Source organism: Triticum aestivum, chromosome 5B, assembly GCF_018294505.1.
Source record: "Triticum aestivum cultivar Chinese Spring chromosome 5B, IWGSC CS RefSeq v2.1, whole genome shotgun sequence".
In the NCBI taxonomy this organism is placed as follows: Eukaryota; Viridiplantae; Streptophyta; class Magnoliopsida; order Poales; family Poaceae; genus Triticum; species Triticum aestivum.
The window spans coordinates 505210218-505232456 of NC_057807.1; positions in this window are offsets into that span (position 1 = coordinate 505210218).

A 22239-nucleotide genomic window follows, 5' to 3' on the forward strand; every position below is an offset into this window, starting at 1 on the left:
GAACCGACGTCGGGTCATCCCCTTATATACACGGGTTGACGCCCGGCCCGTTTACAGAGTCCTGAGGCCGGCTCATACAAGTGTCCGGCTCGGTCTGTCCTTTCCTAACTTACAATACAAGTTACATACCATGGCAGTTTACCATTATGGGCCCTAATCCGCCTTTGGGCTCCGGGCCTCTGCGCTTCATTAGTGAAGCACCATCTTCCAGGTCTTCGTGGGCTTGAATATAGTTGAAGGTGAACCGCCCCCTCCTGGGTGGTTTATACTTAGTAGTTATATCCCTAACAACAACCGCTGAAGTTGAAGAGTAGCATAGATCGGAAGGATCCAAGCTGAGAACACACAATGTAGACGAATTACAACCAAATCCGAGCAAATCCATCAAGGACAGATTTGCAGAAGACACGCCTCCACACACCCGCCGACAATGCTAGACGCATCATCGGGACGGAGGCTAGGCAGGGAGAACTTTATTCCATTTTTGGGATCCGCCACCGCCTCATCTTCTTGAGCAAGATACAAACCCTAAAAAAACTCGGAGAAACATCTAAAAACAAAGCCCCGCTGGTAAGGGCCATGATCCACCCCGCGGCGATGGACCTAAGGCCATTGAAGACGAGGAGGAAGAACCTCTTCTTAGTCAAGCACGGGTAATCCAATAGGATCAATGGTTGATATATATTCTGTACATATTTTCAAAGAACCTACTTTACTTAATACCATGGAATAAATGGACTTTGTTACGTATCACATTTATTCCTGGAATTATCACCGCCAATCAGCATCACATTCTTTTTTAACAAAATCCTTAATGTGAGCTAAGAGTTGTGCATATCTCAACTAAGAGTGTAAGAAGTACCGGCATATCTCAACTAGAGATGGATGTCCGGTGTGCGGTAGGGAGAAGGAAACAAGCTTCCATGCTCTTGTGTCATGTGAGCATGCGAGGAGGGTCTGGACTCAGATGTGAACGGTGTGGAGACTACCTAGTCACAAGGTTCTTCAAGATACCGGGAAAGATTGGCTCCTAAATGTTCTTGCAAACTGCAATGATCACATGCGGGATTGCACGATCATGCTCTTATGGCGGATCTGGTCACTGCGCTCTGACCTAACGCCTGGGAAGGAGGTTCCCCCCGTGACAACAACTTCTGACTTTCTTCTAAGCTATATGAATTCTCTAAACATGTGTAGCAGATACTCCACGGAAGAGATAATCAAAAGGAAGATGCCAATGGTGCGGGAAGAAACCATTGAGGTCCCTAACCCTACCATCCCCCTTCAATGGCCGCGGCCACCGGCGGGCCGTGTCGCCCTCTCGTTGGATGGGGCCTTTATGCAAGAGTATGGGTCTGCGGCGGCGGGCATGATACTACGCCGCAACGATGGAAGCGTGGTTTTTGCGGCCTACAGGTGCATTTTCAACTGTAACGATGCATTGGAAGCGGAACTACATGCAATAATGCAGGGTACGGCCTTAGCCTTGCAGCATTGTTCCCTGCCAGTTGTCGTTCAGTCAGACTCATCTATGGCACTGGCTGCAATGTGAAAGCACAAGTGCTCCCTAGGTGATTTTGGTAATTAATGTCAACATATCTCTTGTTGGACTAACACTTTTACCTAGTATATTTTCAGATAAGTTCAACAATGAAGTGGCATGAACTAAAGGATTTGGAACCCATTCAAGATGCTAAGGACAAAGGATTGGCTCAAGCTTCAAGCTCAAGACTCTACATTTTATATTTTAGTGATCCAAGATCACATTGAGTCTATAGGAAAAGCCAATACTATCAAGGAGGGATGAGGTGTTGCTTAATGAGTTTCTTGCTTCATAGTGCTTAGTTGTGACGCCCGGATAATTAGGCTATAGTAATCCCGCGTTAACAATGCCACGTCACCTCGGTTACTATTGCTAACCTCGTGTTAGTTCGAAACCGATTCGAATTCAAATTCAAAATCTATCAAACAAGAAAAGTTTTCAAATATTAAAACTAAAATGTTCGGAGTGGTCCAACTAATGCATAGGTAATTATGTTGGAGAAACCACACTTTTATAAAATGTTTAAATACTCTAAAATGATTTAAACAGTAGCAAAAACCCCTATTTAAATGCCTTTGGTATTTTATAAAATACTAAACTATTTTATATCGGGCCAAAACTTTTTACAGTAGTGGATTGTTCTGAAACGTTAGTTAAGGGGCTATAGTCATATTTTAATAAACTAAAATTAATATGTAACTAAAATAAAACAGAAAAGAAAAATAACAAAAAGTAAAACTAAAACAAACAAAAAAAGGAAAAGAGAAAAGGAGAACCCCACCCCTGGGCCAACTGGCCCAGCTGGCCACCGGGCCGACTAGGCCGGCCCACCTGGCCCATCCGGCCGAACCAGCCCGCCTCCCCCTGCCGCCTCCCTTCACTGTTCCCCCAACCCGGGTCGGAACAGGGGCGCGTCCCTGTCGCACCACCTCGCCGTCCCCGCCGAGGGGATTAGGACGCCGACGTCGCGCCCCCTCGGGCTCCCCTCCCTACTCGCCCCCACTCTCGCCTTGGCTCCTGCGCCTCTCCCTCTCCCCTCCAGATCCATCTCCCCCTCGTTCCCCACCGCAACCGAGCGCCGCCATGGCCTCGCCACCATAGAAATCGCGGCCGCTGCGACCTCCAAGCCGCTCTGACGTGTCCGCTCGCTCTGACTCCCTCGACTACGGCTCCCCGTCGGGGCGCAGGACGCCGGACGCCCACGAATGCTCCCCCGGCCTCGTCTTCTTCCTCGGATCCCCGACGCGTTTCCGACGAGCGCCGTCGACTCTGCTGCTACTAAGCCACCAAGGGCCACCGTGTGTGCCGCTAGGTGAGCTGCCTCCCCCCTCTGCCCTCTAGCTCCCCTAGCTCACGCTCTACCTAGCTCGTCGTCGTGCCGAGGCTTTGGTCGCCGCGGTGTACCTCGCCGCCGTGGCCACCGCCGCCGTCACGCTCGCCCGAACCCACCGCTGTACTCCTGGGGTTCCTAGGAGCCCAACGCGCCAGCGCACGCTCTCTCCCGTGCCTCCTAACACCATCCCCGTTGGGCGCCCGAACGTGCCGCCACCTGCGCTCGTCGTCGGTGTGCCTCCGGTGACCAAATGGTCACAGGCCAGCGCCCGTTGCGTTCGCCGCCTCGCGTATAACTCGCCTGGCCTCCCCTTTCTTTCGCAAACATGATGCCTCGCCGTTTCCTCCCGCGCCCGACTCCGGCCGTTCGCCGATGAGCTCGCCGCGCTCGATTCCGGTCACCCCTGCCGCCACAATCACCACCGTTGGACGCGGCGCAGCCGTAGCTCTCGAACACGCCCGAAAACTCGATGAACGGTGCCATGTAGGTGATTTCCGGCCACCCCCCGAGCCACGCCGCCGTGTTTTGCCTCACCGGCGTCGTTCCGGCACCGTCCGCAGATGTGGCTAGGCGGGCCCCACCCCTGGGTCACTGCCAGTGGGCCATGGGGGCCCCGTTGACTGGATTGACCCAGTCAACATGCTGACTGGGCAGCCCAGTGGCACTGACATGCGGGGCCCATGCCATAAACGAATAAAAATAAATAGATAATTTGCTAATAAATTAAATTAGTTAATTAAACACTAATCTCTCACTGACTACCGGGCCCCACCCAATAATTAGCCTATTTAGTTAGTTTTAAAACTCTATTAATGCCCCTGTCCATGACATGTGGGTCCCACTGGACCCACCTGTCTGGTTTGACCGGTCAACCGACCAGTTCACCTGCTGACATCACTCTGATGTCATGCCTGCATCATCATTCCCTGTTTTGGACAATGTTGGATTTAAATAAATAAATAAAATCAGAAATGATTTAAATATTTAGAAAATCATATCTTTTAATCCGTAACTCGGATGAAAATACTTTCTACATGAAAGTTGCTCAGAATGACGAGACGAATCCGAATACGCAGCCCGTTCGTCCGCCACACACCCTAGCATACCGAACACGCAACTTTCCCCCTTCAGTACCTCAGCTCGAAAACGCGAAACACCGGGGATACTTTCCCGGATGTTTTCCCCCTTCGTCGGTATCACCTACTACCGCGATTGGGCACACCTAGCATCGTTACTTGTCATGTCATGCATTGATATGCATTTGTTTGCATTGTATTCATTGTTTATTCCCCCTCTTCTCTTCGGTAGACTACGAGACCGACGCTGCTGCTGCCTAGTTCGACTACGGAGTTGACGACCCCTCCTTCTTGCTAGAGCAACCAGGCAAGCCTCCCCTTTGATCACCAGATATCGCCTATTCTTCTCTATTCTGCTTGCATTAGAGTAGTGTAGCATGTTACTGTTCGGTTACTCCTATTCTTTTGCATAGCCTGTCATTGTTGCTATAGTCATTGATACCTTACCCGCAATCCTAAATGCTTAGTATAGGATGCTAGTTTATCATCATTGGCCCTACATTCTTGTCGGTATGCCTTGCTATACTATCGGGCCGTGATCACTTGGGAGGTGATCACGGGTAGATACTATACATATATACATACTATACAGATGGTGACTAAAGTCGGGTCAGCTTGTTGAGTACCCGCAAGTGATTCTGATGTGGGGGCTGGAAGGATAGGTGGATCCATCCCGGTAGAGGTGGGCCTGGGTTCTCGACGGCCCCCAACTGTTACTTTGTGGCAGAGCGTCAAGGCAGGTTGAGACCACCCAGGCGAGAGGTGGGCCTGGCCCTGGTCGGCGTCCGCGGTTACTTCATAATAACACACTTAACGAGATCTTGGTATTTGATCTGAGTCTGGCCACTGGCCTATACGCACTAACCAACTACGTGGGAACAATTATGGGCACTCGACGTCGTGGTATCAGCCGAAGCCTTCTTGACGTCAGCGACGGAGCGGCGCGCGCGGGATTGGACTGGAACGCCTACTCTTGTATAAGGGAGGCTAGGCTGCTTCCGGCCGCCCTCGCAACGTGCAGGTGTGCAATGGGCGATGGGCCCAGACCCCTGCGTGCATAGGATTTAGACCGGCGTGTTGACCTCTCTGTTGTGCCTAGGTGGGGCTGCGACGTGTTGATCTTCCGAGGTCGGGCATGACCCAGGAAAGTATGTCCGACCAAATTGGATCGAGCATGTTGGGTTATGTGGTGCACCCCTGCAGGGAAGTTTATCTATTCGAATAGCCGTGTCCCTCGGTAAAAGGACGACCCGGAGTTATACCTTGACCTTATGACAACTAGAACCGGATACTTAATAAAACACAGCCAGACAAGTTCCACAGACAACCCGGTGATCGCTTTTCCACAGGGCGACGAGGGGAGGATCGCCGGGTAGGATTATGCCATGCGATGCTACTTGGAGGACTTCAATCTACTCTCTTCTACATGCTGCAAGATGGAGGCTGCCAGAAGCGTAGTCTTCGATAGGACTAGCTATCCCCCTCTTATTCTGGCATTCTGCAGTTCAGTCTACCGATATGGCCCTTTACACATATACCCATGCATATGTAGTGTAGCTCCTTGCTTGCGAGTACTTTGGATGAGTACTCACGGTTGCTTTTCTCCCTCTTTTCCCCTTTCCCTTCTACCTGGTTGTCGCAACCAGACGTTGGAGCCCAGGAGCCAGATGCCACCATCGATGACGACTACTACACTGGAGGCGCCTACTACTACGTGCAGGCTGCTGACGACGACCAGGAGTAGTTAGGAGGATCCCAGGCAGGAGGCCTGCGCCTCTTTCGATCTGTATCCCAGTTTGTGCTAGCCTTCTTAAGGCAACTTGTTTAACTTATGTCTGTACTCAGATATTGTTGCTTCTGCTGACTCGTCTATGATCGAGCACTTGTATTCGAGCCCTCGAGGCCCCTGGCTTGTATTATGATGCTTGTATGACTTATTTATGTTTTAGAGTTGTGTTGTGATATCTTCCCGTGAGTCCCTGATGTTGATCGTACACGTTTGCGTGCATGATTAATGTATGATTGAATCGGGGGCGTCACAAGTTGGTATTAGAGCCGACTACCTATAGGAATCCCCCTTCCCAACTCCTTGGCCGAAGTCGAGTCTAGACGTTGCAAAAACTTTTACTAACATGGTTGTGTGTCTTACCGGCACACGTTGCCATTGGGTGGTAGTAGGATCTTTTATTCCTCGACCTATACTCTGGGACTCTGACACCTCTTCTATTCGGGTTAAACAATTTTACTAACTCGGACTCTAGGTTCTTGATAATACTTTCTCCCGGAGAGCCCCTTATTACAGATGATCGTCTGCTGCACCAGAAGGATCCGAAGATACTCTCCGATGTTCTCTTGAGACTTTATGGCATCGCTTTTGCAATTCCCCTCCATCGATAAACCCCTATGGATAACCACGTATACTCGCCATTCATACAATGCTTCCTAGTTGATCTTGTTATTACAAGATACACCGAAATTCTCTCTATTGTTTCAAGAATACTTTGTGCCTATTGCCTTGCAGTTCTTTGCCACATGAATACCCCTACGGATAATTCCTCGCTCTTACCAAGTATCCGCTCATCCCTAGTTGTTCATGTGTTTCACAAAATTCTTCAAAATACTATCTGATCTTTCGAGAATCCTCATTAGCCTATGTCTCTTGAAATGCTTGTTTGCCTGCATTTTGGTTAATTCCAAATGACTAGCAATATTCATGGATGTCCTTTGCCTTTATCATCTTGGGTCCCTTGATTCAATATGTTGCGAATATTGCAATCCTTAATCAGATCCTAGAATTCATCCTTTTGGCTCAGACGTCATCTTAAACATGAGCTGGATCTCGACCAATCAAATTGCCATCGATTGTACCCCTAAGCCTACTCAACTTATCCATCCTTGATCAGAGCGTTGCTTCTGATCCCCTGATTTGGAAATCATAATTCCTTTGCATTCGAACTTTGAATTAGTCAGATGTTTCTATAATCAGATCTCCTTGCATTCTTCTTTGTCTGGTTGAGTACCGATGCTCACATCAGATCCCTTGTGGACCATCGGTTCTTTTGTTGGATTTTATCCGGCAGTTTCCTTCATATTGAATAACCTTGTGAGCCTTTCCATGGGTATATAATGCCTTTGGTAAATTGTATCATCTACTTTTGAACAATGCTCTACTTTCGAGCTTGTATTATTTACTCTGAAGCTTGTGGTATATGTTCCTAAGATGCCCCGATGGGTTGAACCTATGCCTTCCTTAATCTGTGGGAACCCGAGAGTTTTCACGAGTCATATTCTTCTGGTATTTTGCTAGATAAAATTTCAACACTACAACTTCTTCGAAAGTGAGAAGTGAATGAAAGGTTATGCATTGGAGAAGTGGGAGTCGACCTTGAACTTGGTGTTCATGCCCATGGATACGATGTAGATCTTATCATTAAAGCTTCTCTTAAATTAATTATTACTTTGGTATAAGTTCATCTTATATCTGGGATCTTGTCTTTTGCAATCGTGGATCTGACCATGTTCTCCTTTAAATACCATTTCTCGTGCAAGTTTAAGCACTTGTCTTCTGCAGGGCAATACCCTAGTCCAACCTCTACTTTGATCTGTCGTCGAGTATTACCCCCGGTATCTCGAGAATATCAAAGAACTGTGTTGCTCCCTATGAGTCTTCATATAGTATTGCTTCTCATCGATTTCAGATTTCCCCCGGGTTCTGGGTTGTCATCAACCGAGAACACCGATTTATGAACCGATTCCGCATTCCGGTTCGATAACCCCAAGTAATTTTTGTTGCTTATGAGTTTAATAATCCTTCAAGTCATTCCTAGCCTAATCGGCTATATCATTATAGTGCTAAATTTTAACGGTGCTACCTGGTCCTTCTTCCCGGAGCACCAATTTCGACGATGAGCTGAGCTTATGTCAATTTTCCTCATCATATCATTTCGCCTTGAACAGCAAGCTTGATTTCGAGTTTGTTTCGTGGTTCCAATAACCTTTCGCTTCATCATTCCTTTGACTTGATGTCGTCGATGAGCGATTATATCTTCATGAAACCTCTCAACAAATGTGTCATGATCATCATCAACATTCTGAGCTCTTCCAGGATATTAATTGAATTCATGATGAGAAATACCATACTTGCCCTCGATGATTTTTGTTGTCATCGACCACTTTATTGCCTTCCCTCCAACACAAACTTGTTCTTGTTCTGTGTTATTCCTTGAGTTCCTTGCTATCCAGCCTTAGTTCTTCTTTACCTTGGACTATTACCATCTTTTATGTCAAGAAGGTTGTGAGAATTGCTCCGCCTCTTAAAATTTCTTGGTATAGTGATACTTCTCACCATCACCATTCTCTCTTGGTCCCAATGTTTATTCTAACCGGAATACTAACAAGTGAACCGTGCTGCTTGGATTCTGTACTCCTGGCAACCCTATTGCTTTGAAGTTAACGGCCGACAATTCATCCTCAGACTATTGGTTATTGAACCACCATTCTGACATTGGTCGTGCAACCCAACCCATATTTCGGGTGCACTTTTCAATCAATATTTATTTGTGTAAGTTTTCCTCAAGCATACATCATTATATCATTTGATCCGACAAATGTTATCTCCTTGTTCACATAACTGTGGAAAATCATCTTTCTGGAAATTTCGATGGATTGTCGCTGAGTCCATCAGCCACCTCCTCATCCTCTCCTTGGTTTAATGATGAAATCATGTTTCAAAACTCGCTTCCATAGTTCATTTCCCGAGGATCTTACATTGTCATCTCGTCAATTTGCGTTACACCTTTTCTTCTCAGGCATCCCGAGTCTGAGGTATCCTGACACCAATCATATCTGAATCTTCGTTAGATATGATGGTTGGGACATATTTTCAAGAGTTATAACATTGGTCTTTATGTGACCCGGTAAGGTGTTGTCGTGCCTAGCCCACCTGGCCGGAGGACCCATTGTTATAGTTCTTCCTTTTAGCAAGGCTATCCTTTCTTCCATGAGGAAATTGTAAAACTTATTCTACAAGTTGTTCCTGATGGATTCTACGTGTATCCGAAGTCTGACCTTCACTTGTTGACCATGTCAATGCTATCTCGAAGCATGTCTATGGTACTCCAATTTTCAAGAACATTTGAAGCCTAATGCTAAATGTTTCTTGCTCAATTATCCAAACACCGTTGCATGGGTAATGTCATGATATTTCTCTCCCCTTTCCTAAAGGGTTTGCTATGTTATATCCTGTCATGGATATCATGCTCTGCTTGTCCTTGGGAAGATATACCCTTGAAATATGTGTTTAAACACCTTTTCCTTTCCATGGTTCTGTTTAAACCTGATAATCACTTTTCCTTTCCATTGATTTGTTTAAACCTTCTGGTGATCTATATGATCCAAGAAGAAATATTCTTCTGCTTATGTCAACACCTCGGTGTACATTTCTGTCAGCAAGACCCTGTTACTATTGTTGATGACATTATGGTAACCACCGATGGACGAGAACTTTGACTATTGGTCCGCCTCGTTCAACTAGTAGGAAAATGGTTCTCTTCGTCCCTCGCCCTTGGTACCGACATTGTTGTCGACATAACTAATAGGCTACCCTCTGACATGTCTTGCTATCATGACCGTGCAAGATGTCAACACCCTTCCTACTTTTAACCACATGGTGGGCCCATAACCCACAGTTCCACAGGATCAAAACCTGACTCTCCTGTACAGCCCTGTTACTAATGGTTATTTCCCACGCTTGGCTTTGTATTTAATTCACGGGCCACCTTCCTAATGCTCTATTCTGGTATCAGACGCAATACTTACTCTCGTTGCTCTGAACCCCTTTCTCACTCCGGTTCAGAGTTCGAGCAACTATCTATCCGCTTGGAACCTCTTATTGTACCTTCGTACCTTACTCTCGACATATTTTATTGGTTCAACTCGAGAGATACTCTTATGCTCATTCATGGGTTAACCCCAGATTGTCTCCCTCATAAGCATTCTGTCGTAGCCGAGCTACCCCTTACCTATTCGTAAGTACGTTGGATTTCCCGAAGAAAAGGACGACTTCACCATGATGACCTGAAGCAGAGAAATAAAGACGTCAATGTAATGGATCGACCTCTTCGAGAAGAGCAACCAAAGACGAGAAGAACCGTTAGAATTTCGTAACCAAAACTTTCCCCCTTACACCCCTCTTAAATCTCAGGACGAGATTTCTTGTAGTGGAGGAGAATTGTGACGCCCGGATAATTAGGCTATAGTAATCCCGCGTTAACGATGCCACGTCACCTCAGTTACTGTTGCTAACCTCGTGTTAGTTCGAAACCGATTCAAATTCAAATTCAAAATCTATCAAACAACAAAAGTTTTCAAATATTAAAACTAAAATGTTCGGAGTGGTCCAACTAATGCATAGGTAATTATGTTGGAGAAACCACACTTTTATAAAATGTTTAAATACTCTAAAATGATTTAAACAGTAGCAAAAACCACTATTTAAATGCCTTTGGTATTTTATAAAATACTAAACTATTTTATATCGGGCCAAAACTTTTTACAGTAGTGGATTGTTCTGAAACGTTATTTAAGGGGCTATAGTCATATTTTACTAAACTAAAATTAATATGTAACTAAAATAAAACAGAAAAGAAAAATAACAAAAAGTAAAACTAAAATAAACAAAAAAAGGAAAAGAGAAAAGGAGAACCCCCCCTGAGCCAACTGGCCCAGCTGGCCACCAGGCCGACTAGGCCGGCCCACCTGGCCCATCTGGCCGAACCGGCCCGCCTCCCCCTGCCGCCTCCCTTCCCTGTTCCCCCGACCCGGGTTGGAACAGGCGCGCGTCCCTATCGCACCACCTCGCTGTCCCCGCCGAGGGGATAAGGACACCGACGCCGCGCCCCCTCGGGCTCCCCTCCCCACTCGCCCCCACTCTCGCCTTGGCTCCTGCGCCTCTCCCTCTCCCCTCCATATCCATCTCCACCTCGTTCCCCACCGCAACCGAGCGCCGCCATGGCCTCGCCGCCGTAGAACTCGCGGCCGCTGCGACCTCCAAGCCGCTCCGACGTGTCCGCTCGCTCCGCCTCCCTCGACTACGGCTCCCCGTCAGGACGCAGGACGCCGGACGCCCACGAACGCTCCCCCGGCCTCGTCTTCTTCCTCGGATCCCCGACGTGTCTCCGACGAGCCCCGTCGACTCTGCTGCTACTAAGTGACCAAGGGCCATCGTGCGTGCCGCTAGGTGAGCTGCCTCCCCCCTCTGCCCTCTAGCTCCCCTAGCTCACGCTCTAACTATCTCGTCGTCGTGCCGAGGCTCTGGTCGCCGCGGTGTACCTCTCCGCCATGGCCACCGCCGCCGTCACGCTCGCCCGAACCCACCGCTGTACTCCTGGGGTTCCTAGGAGCCCAACGCGCCAGCGCACGCTCTCTCCCGTGCCTCCTAACACCGTCCCCGTTGGGCGCCCGAATGCGCCGCCGCCTGCGCTCGTCGTCGGCGTGCCTCCGGTGACCAAATGGTCACGGGCCAGCGCCCGTTGTGTTCGCCGCCTCGCGTATAAATCGCCTGGCCTCCCCTTTCTTTCGCAAACATGACGCCTCGCCGTTTCCTCCCGCGCCCGACTCCGGCCGTCCACCGATGAGCTCGCCGCGCTCGATTCCGGTCACCCCTGCCGCCAAAATCACCACCGTTGGACGCGGCGCAGCCGTAGCTCTCGAACGCGCCCGAAAACTCGATGAACGGTGCCCTATAGGTGATTTCCGGCCACCTCCCGAGCCGCGCCGCCGCGTTTTGCCTCGCCGGCGTCGTTCCAGCACCGTCTGCAGACGTGGCTAGGCGGGCCCCACCCCTGGGTCACTGCCAGTGGGCCATGGGGGCCCTGTTGACTGGATTGACCCAGTCAACATGCTGACTGGGTAGCCCAGTGGCACTGACATGCGGGGCCCATGCCATAAACGAATAAAATAAATAGATAATTTGCTAATTAATTAAATTAGTTAATTAAACACTAATCTCTCACTGACTACCGGGCCCCACCCAATAATTAGCCTATTTAGTTAGTTTTAAAACTCTGTTAATGCCCCTGTCCATGACATGTGGGTCCCACTGGACCCACCTGTCTGGTTTGACTGGTCAACCGACCAGTTGACCTGCTGACATCACTCTGATGTCATGCCTACATCATCATTCCCTGTTTTGGATAATGTTGGATTTAAATAAATAAATAAAATCAGAAATGATTTAAATCTTTAGAAAATCATATCTTTTAATCCGTAACTCGGATGAAAATACTTTCTACATGAAACTTGCTCAGAATGACGAGACGAATCCGAATACGCAGCCCGTTCGTCCGCCACACACCCCTAGCATACCGAACACGCAACTTTCCCCCTTCGGTACCTCTGCCCGAAAACGCGAAACACCGGGGATACTTTCCCGGATGTTTTCCCCCTTCGTCGGTATCACCTACTACCGCGATTGGGCACACCTAGCATCGTTACTTGTCATGTCATGCATTGATATGCATCTGTTTGCATTGTATTCATTGTTTATTCCCCCTCTTCTCTCCGGTAGACTACGAGACCGACGATGATGCTGCCTAGTTCGACTACGGAGTTGACGACCCCTCCTTCTTGCCAGAGCAACCAGGCAAGCCCCCCCTTTGATCACCAGATATTGCCTATTCTTCTCTATTCTGCTTGCATTAGAGTAGTGTAGCATGTTACTGTTTGGTTACTCCTATTCTGTTGCATAGCCTGTCATTGTTGCTATAGTCATTGATACCTTACCCGCAATCCTAAATGCTTAATATAGGATGCTAGTTTATCATCATTGGCCCTACATTCTTGTCGGTCTGCCTTGCTATACTATCGGGCCGTGATCACTTGGGAGGTGATCACGGGTATATACTATACATATATACATACTATACAGATGGTGACTAATGTCGGGTCAGCTTGTTGAGTACCCGCAAGTGATTCTAATGTGGGGGCTGGAAGGACAGGTGGATCCATCCCGGTAGAGGTGGGCCTGGGTTCCTGACGGCCCCCGACTATTACTTTGTGGCGGAGCGACAGGGCAGGTTGAGACCACCTAACCGAGAGGTGGGCCTGGCCCTGGTCGGCGTCCGCAGTTACTTCATAATAACACGCTTAACGAGATCTTGGTATTTGATCTGAGTCTGGCCACTGGCCTATATGCACTAACCAACTACGCGGGAACAGTTATGGGCACTCGACGTCGTGGTATCAGCCGAAGCCTTCTTGACGTCAGCGACGGAGCGGCGCGCGCGGGATTGGACTGGAACGCCTACTCTTGTATAAGGGAGGCTAGGTCTGCTTCCGGCCGCCCTCGCAACATGCAGGTGTGCAATGGGCGATGGGCCCAGACCCCTGCGTGCATAGGATTTAGACCGGCGTGTTGACCTCTCTGTTGTGCCTAGGTGGGGCTGCGACGTGTTGATCTTCCGAGGCCGGGCATGACCCAGGAAAGTATGTCCGGCCAAATTGGATCGAGCGTGTTGTGTTATGTGGTGCACCCCTGCAGGGAAGTTTATCTATTCGAATAGCCGTGTCCCTCGGTAAAAGGACGACCCGGAGTTATACCTTGACCTTATGACAACTAGAACCGGATACTTAATAAAACACAGCCAGACAAGTTCCACAGACAACCCGATGATCGCTTTTCCACAGGGCGACGAGGGGAGGATCGCCGGGTAGGATTATGCCATGCGATGCTACTTGGAGGACTTCAATCTACTCTCTTCTACATGCTGCAAGATGGAGGCTGCCAGAAGCGTAGTCTTCGATAGGACTAGCTATCCCCCTCTTATTCTGGCATTCTGCAGTTCAGTCCACCGATATGGCCCTTTACACATATACCCATGCATATGTAGTGTAGCTCCTTGCTTGCGAGTACTTTGGATGAGTACTCACGGTTGCTTTTCTCCCTCTTTTCCCCTTTCCCTTCTACCTGGTTGTCGCAACCAGACGTTGGAGCCCAGGAGCCAGATGCCACCGTCGACGACGACTACTACACTGGAGGCGCCTACTACTACATGCAGGCTGCTGACGACGACCAGGAGTAGTTAGGAGGATCCCAGGCAGGAGGCCTGTGCCTCTTTCGATATGTATCCCAGTTTGTGCTAGCCTTCTTAAGGCAACTTGTTTAACTTATGTCTGTACTCAGATATTGTTGCTTCCGCTGACTCGTCTATGATTGAGCACTTGTATTCGAGCCCTCGAGGCCCCTGGCTTGTATTATGATGCTTGTATGACTTATTTATGTTTTAGAGTTGTGTTGTGATATCTTCCCGTGAGTCCCTGATCTTGATCGTACACGTTTGCGTGCATGATTAGTATACGATTGAATCGGGGGCGTCACATTAGTGATATGCTCCAAAACCCTCAACTACTTTCCCACATCCACATATGACCTAAACCTAAAGTCAAACTCGGCCCCACCGATTCTTTCTATCTGGCGCCACCGAGTTCAGATGTCATAGCCACTGCCACAAACCCTAGGCAAATCAGTCTCACCAATAGGGATCTCGGTCTCACCGAGATGGAATTGTAATCTCTCTGTGTATGTACATTATCAAATTTGGTCTTACCGAGTTTGAGTAATCGGTCCTACCGAGATTACAATGCAAACTCTCTGGTTAACTTATTACCAAAATCGGTCCCACCGAGTTTGTGTAATCGTTCTCACCGAGTTTGCCTGACCAACTCTCTGGTTATCTTATTACCAAAATCGGTCTCACCGAATTTATGTAATCGGTCTCACCGAGATTACGTTATGCCCTAACCCTAACCATATAGGTCCTACCGAGTTGCATGTCGGTCCCACTGAAAACCCTAACGGTCACATTGTTTACTAAATCGGTCTAACCGAGTTTGTTGATTCGGTCACACCGAGATTGGTAAATTGTGTGTAATGGTTAGATTTTCTGTGGAGGCTATATATACCGCTCCACCTCCTCTTCATTCGTGGAGAGAGCCATTAGAACAAACCTACACTTCCAACTTACAATTTCTGAGAGAGAACCACCTACTCATGTGTTGAGACCAAGATATTCCATTCCTACCATATGAATTTTGATCTCTAGCTTTCCCCAAGTTGCTTTCCACTCAAATCTTCTTTCCAACAAATCCAAATCCTGTGAGAGAGAGTTGAGTGTTAGGGAGACTATCATTTGAAGCACAAGAGCAAGGAGTTCATAATCAACACACCATTTGTTACTTCTTGGAGAGTGGTGTCTCCTAGATTGGCTAGGTGTCACTTGGGAGCCTCCGACAAGATTGTGGAGTTGAACCAAGGAGTTTGTAAGGGCAAGGAGATTGCCTACTTCGTGAAGATCTACCGCTAGTGAGGCAAGTCCATCGTGGGCGACGACCATGGTGGGATAGACAAGGTTGCTTCTTCGTGGACCCTTCTTGGGTGGAGCCCTGCGCGGACTCATGTAGCCGTTACCATTCGTGGGTTGAAGTCTCCATCAACGTGGATGTACGATAGCACCACCTATCGGAACCGCGGCTCAAAACTCACCGTGTCTCCAAATTGCGTTCGAAATCTCCAAACCCTTCCCTTTACTTTCTTGCAAGTTGCATGCTTTATTTTCCGCTGCTCATATACTCTTTGCATGCTTGCTTGAATTGTGTTAAGATTGCTTGACTTGTGCTAAGTTTGCTAAAATCTGCCAAAGACTAAAATTGGGAAAAGGTTAAGTTTTTATTTGGTCAAGTAGTCTAATCACCCCCCCCTCTAGACTTACTTCTAGATCCTACAAGTGGTATCAGAGCTTGGTCTCCATTGCTTTGGTTTAATCACCATTGGAGGAAGATGGATGAGTCTAATTTGGGGAGTCTTAGACATAGAGTGCCTATACTTAATGCAGAATATTTTCATGAGTGGAAAAATGAGATGCTTGTAATTTTCAATCAATATCATTTGAACAAGTACATTGCTAGTCCTTGTGCACCTCATGTTGATACTATGCATCCTACCCTTGATGAGCCGATTGACATGATTAGGAATGTTAGAACTGTTAATCTTATCACTAGAGACTTGCCTAGAAACTTGGTTGGAAAACTGCCTACTCTTGAGTGTGCCTACACTATATGGAAATTTCTTGAGGAACGATTTCCTAATTATTCTTTGAAAAATCTGGATGAAATTCTTCATAAGTCTATTGCCTTGAGTAAGATGAATTCCAATGATCCTATGTTTGGGAATTGTCTATTTGAACTTACAAATCTTATGCGTGTCAAAGGAAATGTTGGAATTATTAGCGATATTATTTCCGAAGCTACTAGACTTCATAAAGGAGATCATTGTCAAACTCATACTAATGAATCACCCTCGCTAGGAATTGATCCACCACATGACGATGTCGAACACGGATACTATGATGAGGTGATGATGATGACTTTGATCTTGATGATGCAATGAGACACTTTGGTCTTATGGCAAATCTTCGGGGATATATGGAAGGAGGAAAGGAATGGGTTCTTGACAGTGGATGCACCGATCAAATGACCGGGATAAAGACATGTTTCGTGAGCTTGCTGGCCCTCGAAAGTAAGGTGGTTGGCCTCGGTAAGGTGGCCATCTCACATGACAGCTCCATTCAAAATGTTATGCTTGTTGAATCTCTTGGCTACAACTTACTTTCAGTATCTAGACTTTGCTGATTTCGGTTTCAATGTCCTATTTACTGAAGTAGATTGCTAAGTGTTTCGTAGAGACAATCATAAAATGGTCTTTACCGGTATATGTAGAGGTGATCTTTACATTGCTGATTTCACTAAAAAGGCTCAACCTAGAACTTGCTTCATTGCTAAATCTTCTAAAGGTTGGTTATGGCATAGACGATTAGGTCACGTTGGCATGCGGAATCTTGACAAGCTTATTAAAGGGAATCATATCCTTGGTGTTAACGATGTCATATTTGATAAGGATAGACTTTGCAGTGCTTGTCAAGCAGGTAAACAGGTTGCAGGAAGGCATCCCGTGAAGAACATCATGACCACAAGGAGGCCACTTGAGCTACTTCACATGGATCTTTTTGGTCCCAACGCCTACAAAAGTCTCGGTGGAAATTCTTTTGGTCTAGTTATAGTTGATGATTTTTCAATATTTATGTGGGTGTTCTTTCTCAATGACAAATCGCAGGTCCAAAAGATCTTAAAAAACTTTGCCAGGAAGGCTCAAAATCAGTTTGAAGTGAAGATCAAGAAGGTTCGCAGCGACAACGGAACGGAGTTCAAGAACGCAAATGTGGACACCTTTCTTGACGAAGAAGGGATTTCACATGAGTTCTCGGCTACGTACACACCTCAACAAAATGGAGTTGTTGAGAGGAAGAACCGGACGCTCATCAAAATGGCAAGAACGATGCTTGATGAGTACAAGACGCCGAAGCATTTTTGGGCAGAAGCGGTTGAGACAGCTTGTCATGCAACAAATCGCTTGTATCTTCACAAGCTACTCGGCAAGACGGCATACGAGCTCCTCACCGGTAACAAACCCCAAGTTGGATACTTTCGAGTATTCGGCTCAAAGTGCTACATTCTTGATAAGCATCGTCGTTCTAAATTTGCTCCTAAGTCTCATGAAGGTTTCCTACTTGGTTATGGCTCAAACTCTCACACATACCGTGTCTACAACAATTTCACCCGAAAGGTTGAAGAGACGGTAGATGTGAAGTTTGATGAATCTAACGGCTCGCAAGTAGAGCAATTGCCAATTGATGTAGGAGACAAAGACCCCTCGGAAGCAATCCAAGACTTGTCTATTGGCAAGATTCGTCCAACGGAGGTGAAGGAGAGTACCTCGTCCGTCCAAGTGGAAGCTTCTACCTCACGACAAGGTGAACCAAGAGTTGATACGGAAGCATCCACAAGTGGGACACACCAAGATGAAGAAAATGAGGAAGTACATCAAGAACGTCAACAACCTCCTTCTCCACCACGACAAGAGAACGACAACGCCAATAATGAAGAAGGCCAAGAAGAAGAACAAGATGAAGAAGATGTTCAACCAAGACCCAAGCAAAAGCTTTCACGAGTTAGAGCAAGGATTGCTAAAGACCACCCCGTCGAGCAAATCTACAATGATATCCAAACCGGGAGAATCACTCGCTCTAAAACTCGTTTAGCTAACTTTTGTGAACACTATTCATTCATCTCTAGCATTGAACCTATGAAGGTTGAAGAAGTATTGGAAGATCCGGATTGGATAAATGCTATGCATGAAGAGCTACACAACTTTGAGAGAAATCAAGTTTGGACATTGGTTGAGAAGCCCGACAACAACCACAACATCATTGGTACCAAATGGGTGTTTCGCAACAAGCAAGATGAAGATGGACAAGCTGTTTGCAACAAAGCACGTCTCGTCGCCCAAGGTTACACACAAGTCGAAGGTATGGACTATGGTGAGACTTATGCTCCCGTTGCTAGACTTGAATCCATTCGCATCTTACTTGCCTATGCTAATCACCATGATATCACCTTGTACCAAATGGACATTAAAAGTGCTTTTCTAAATGGTGAAATAGAGGAGGAAGTTTATGTTAAACAACCTCCCGGCTTTGTTAATCCTAAGAAACCTGATCATGTTTACAAACTTCGCAAAGCTCTTTATGGTCTTAAACAAGATCCTAAAGCTTGGTATAAATGCTTAACCAAGTTACTTATTGAAAAAGGCTTTGAAATTGGGAAAATCGATTCTACACTTTTTACTAAAAGGGTTAACGGAGAATTATTTGTATGCCAAATTTATGTTTATGATATTATATTTGGATCAACTAACCCTCATTTTAGTGAGAAGTTTGGAAAGCTAATGTCGGAGAAGTTTGAGATGTCAATGATGAGTGAACTCAAATTCTTTCTTGGATTGCAAATCAAGCAAACTAAGGAAGGTACTTTTGTCTCTCAAACGAAGTACACTAAGGACTTATTCAAGAAGTTCAATATGCAAGAATGCAAAGGTATGTCTACACCCATGCCTACTAGTGGACATCTTGATTTGACCAAAGATGGTGAACCGGTTGATCAAAAGGTTTATCGATCTATGATTGGTTCATTGTTATACCTATGTGCTTCACGTCCCGATATCATGCTAAGTGTGTGCATGTGTGCACGATATCAAGCTGTACTTAAAGAATGTCACCTTAAGGCCGTGAAAAGGATAGTGAGATACTTAATTCATACGCCAAATTTTGGCATTTGGTATCCTAAGAGGGCCTCTTTCGATCTTGTAGGCTACTCCGACTCGGACTATGCCGGAGATAAGGTTGATAGAAATTCCACTTCGGGTACTTGTCAATTCCTTGGTAGATCTCTTGTGTCTTGGTCTTCCAAGAAACAAAACTCAGTATCCTTATCTACTACCGAAGCGGAATACATTGCCGCTGGTTCATGTTGTGATCAATTACTTTGGATGACACAAACTCTTAAAGATTATGGGATATACGTGAAACATGTTCCATTACTTTGTGACAATGAAAGTGCTATCAAGATTGCTTATAATCCCGTGCAACATTCTCGAACTAAGCATATTGAAGTTCGTCATCATTTCATTCGAGATCATGTTGCCAAAGGGGACATTGATCTTAAGCATGTTCGCACCGAAAAACAATTAGCAGACATTTTCACTAAACCTCTTGATGAGAAAGTGTTTTGCAGGTTGAGAGGAGAACTCAATATATTGATGCTTCAAACTTGGAGTAGAAACTCCATTTGATACATGCAAGACATGTGCCTATGACTAATCCTTGATATTTGTCTTATGATGAAAATCTTACATCTTGGATATACTAGCATCTTGCATGTTATCTAACCCTAACCCATGTAGGTACTTGGATGAATCTAAATCTATGAGATTGCAACACACTCACATATTGAGCAATCTCTGCATCACCAAGTCTCTACATAATGGTGGTTGAAGACAAGGAAGCACAAAACCATTCACACATATCCTTTGACAAATTCTATGTTGAGTTTCATGATTGTCCTCTTGGATACACAAGTGCTCTTCCTTGCAAACTAACCCATGTAGCAGGACGAACTCAAATTCCAAGTGGTGCTCCCAACTCTTGATGAGCTACATCAACCTTGAGCAACCCACACAAGTTCAACTACATGAACGATCAACACCACCACCCAAGGTATGTTTTTCCATCTTAGAGAAGCTTTACTCCAAGACATGAGTTAAAGCAGCTCGACAAGATGTGAAAACATCAAGATGCTTAAACGAAAAGTGGTAACCCCATTTTGAGCTTAAACGATGAGTATGACCTATGATCAAGTGATCTCACTTGACTCCTAAGTCAATATACTCTAACATAGGTGACTTTGTCGCCAACCAATTCTAGATGAAGTTCTCTCTCGTGTTCTTTTCTGTGCTTCTGCATTTGTCTCTTGCATACTTGTTTCCCCTTTAAAAAAAACTTCATCTAGATTTCTTTTAGAGTTTCTTTTCTTTTTATGTCTGTTCTGCATTTCCTGCATCCAATTCATTGCAAATCATTCAGTTAATTCCCTGCAAATCCTTGTGAGATCTTACTTGTCTAGTGAGCTGAGGTGACAAGTGTTTTTTCTGTGATGAAATCGGTTCCACCGGTTTGTCATTTTCGGTCCCACTGAAACCTCTCAGTGCTACCGAAGAATACCACTCGGTGCTACTGATCTCACTATAGGAAAAACTACCTGCCACTTACTTCTGTGATTCTTTTGATCCAGCTCCACTCAATGAATCTTATCCTCTACTCATCGCATTTTTCTTGCTGCTTTGACTTGTGACTCAAGGACCAAACCCATGTGACAACACATCCAGAAGATTCTTCTTGGAAATTGATGTCAAAGGGGGAGAGAGAGATCACATCAAAAGCTTTATCTATATAGAGAGATCACATCTACTTTATCATATCTCTAGGGGAGAAATTACTCAAGGAAAGATAAGAGTAATCTTCAATGATCCCAGGTGCTTGGTATTCAAGAGGAGAGATGTTACATGTCTTCTAGAGGGGAAAGACATGTTCATATGTGCTTAATTGCTTTAGCTCTGATTTTCTGTTCCCTATCTTCTCCCAGTATCCCATGCTAGATTTAGGGGGAGCAAGATACTCAAGGGAAAGAAAATCTTTAAATTCATTGCATAACTTTATCTTTGGGGACATGTCTAATCCAATGTGGTACTTGGTACTCACTCTCTACATGTCATCCCAGTCTTGGTGTTCTTGTGGTTTCTTTTTGTTTGCTCTAGCTAGTAGATGCATCTGTGTTATCTAACCTTATTTTCACAGATTCACTCCATCCTAAGCCAGCTCAAGACCACAAGGTAAGTATATGCATCACAATCGTATGTGTATGAGAAATTCTTGCTAATGTACATACTGTTTGCAAGAAGGACTCATGAGCATGAAGGTACATTTTCCATAATTCTTCGCTCTGATGCATATAGCCAAGATACATGTAACACATTGCCTACTCTGTCATGCTTATGCATTCACATGCTTCTATATTCCATATTCACATGATTGCATACATGTAGGGGGAGCCTATACTTGTTACATGTCTTTTCCAAAGCTTTTACTTATTATTCACTATATATATATCTTCTATCTAAAGCTTTGATGTATGTTGTCATCAATTACCAAAAAGGGGGAGATTGAAAGCACAAGTGCTCCCTAGATGATTTTGGTAATTAATGTCAACATATCTCTTGTTGGACTAACACGTTTACCTAGTATATTTTCAGATAAGTTCAACAATGAAGTGGCATGAACTAAAGGATGTGGAACCCCTTCAAGATGCTAAGGACAAAGGATTGACTCAAGCTTCAAGCTCAAGACTCTACATTTTTATATTTTAGTGATCCAAGATCACATTGAGTCTATAGGAAAAGCCAATACTATCAAGGAGGGATGAGGTGTTGCTTAATGAGTTTCTTGCTTCATAGTGCTTAGTGATATGCCCCAAAACCCTCAAGTACTTTCCCACATCCACATATGACCTAAACCTAAAGTCAAACTCGGCCCCACTGATTCTTTCTATCCGGCGCCACCGAGTTCAGATGTCATAGCCACTGCCACAAACCCTAGGCAAATCGGTCTCACCAATAGGGATCTCGGTCTCACCGAGATGGGATTGTAATCTCTCTGTGTATGTCCATTATCAAATTTGGTCTTACCGAGTTTGAGTAATCGGTCCTACCGAGATTAAAATGCAAACTTTCTGGTTAACTTATTACCAAAATCGGTCCCATCGAGTTTGTGTAATCGGTCACACTG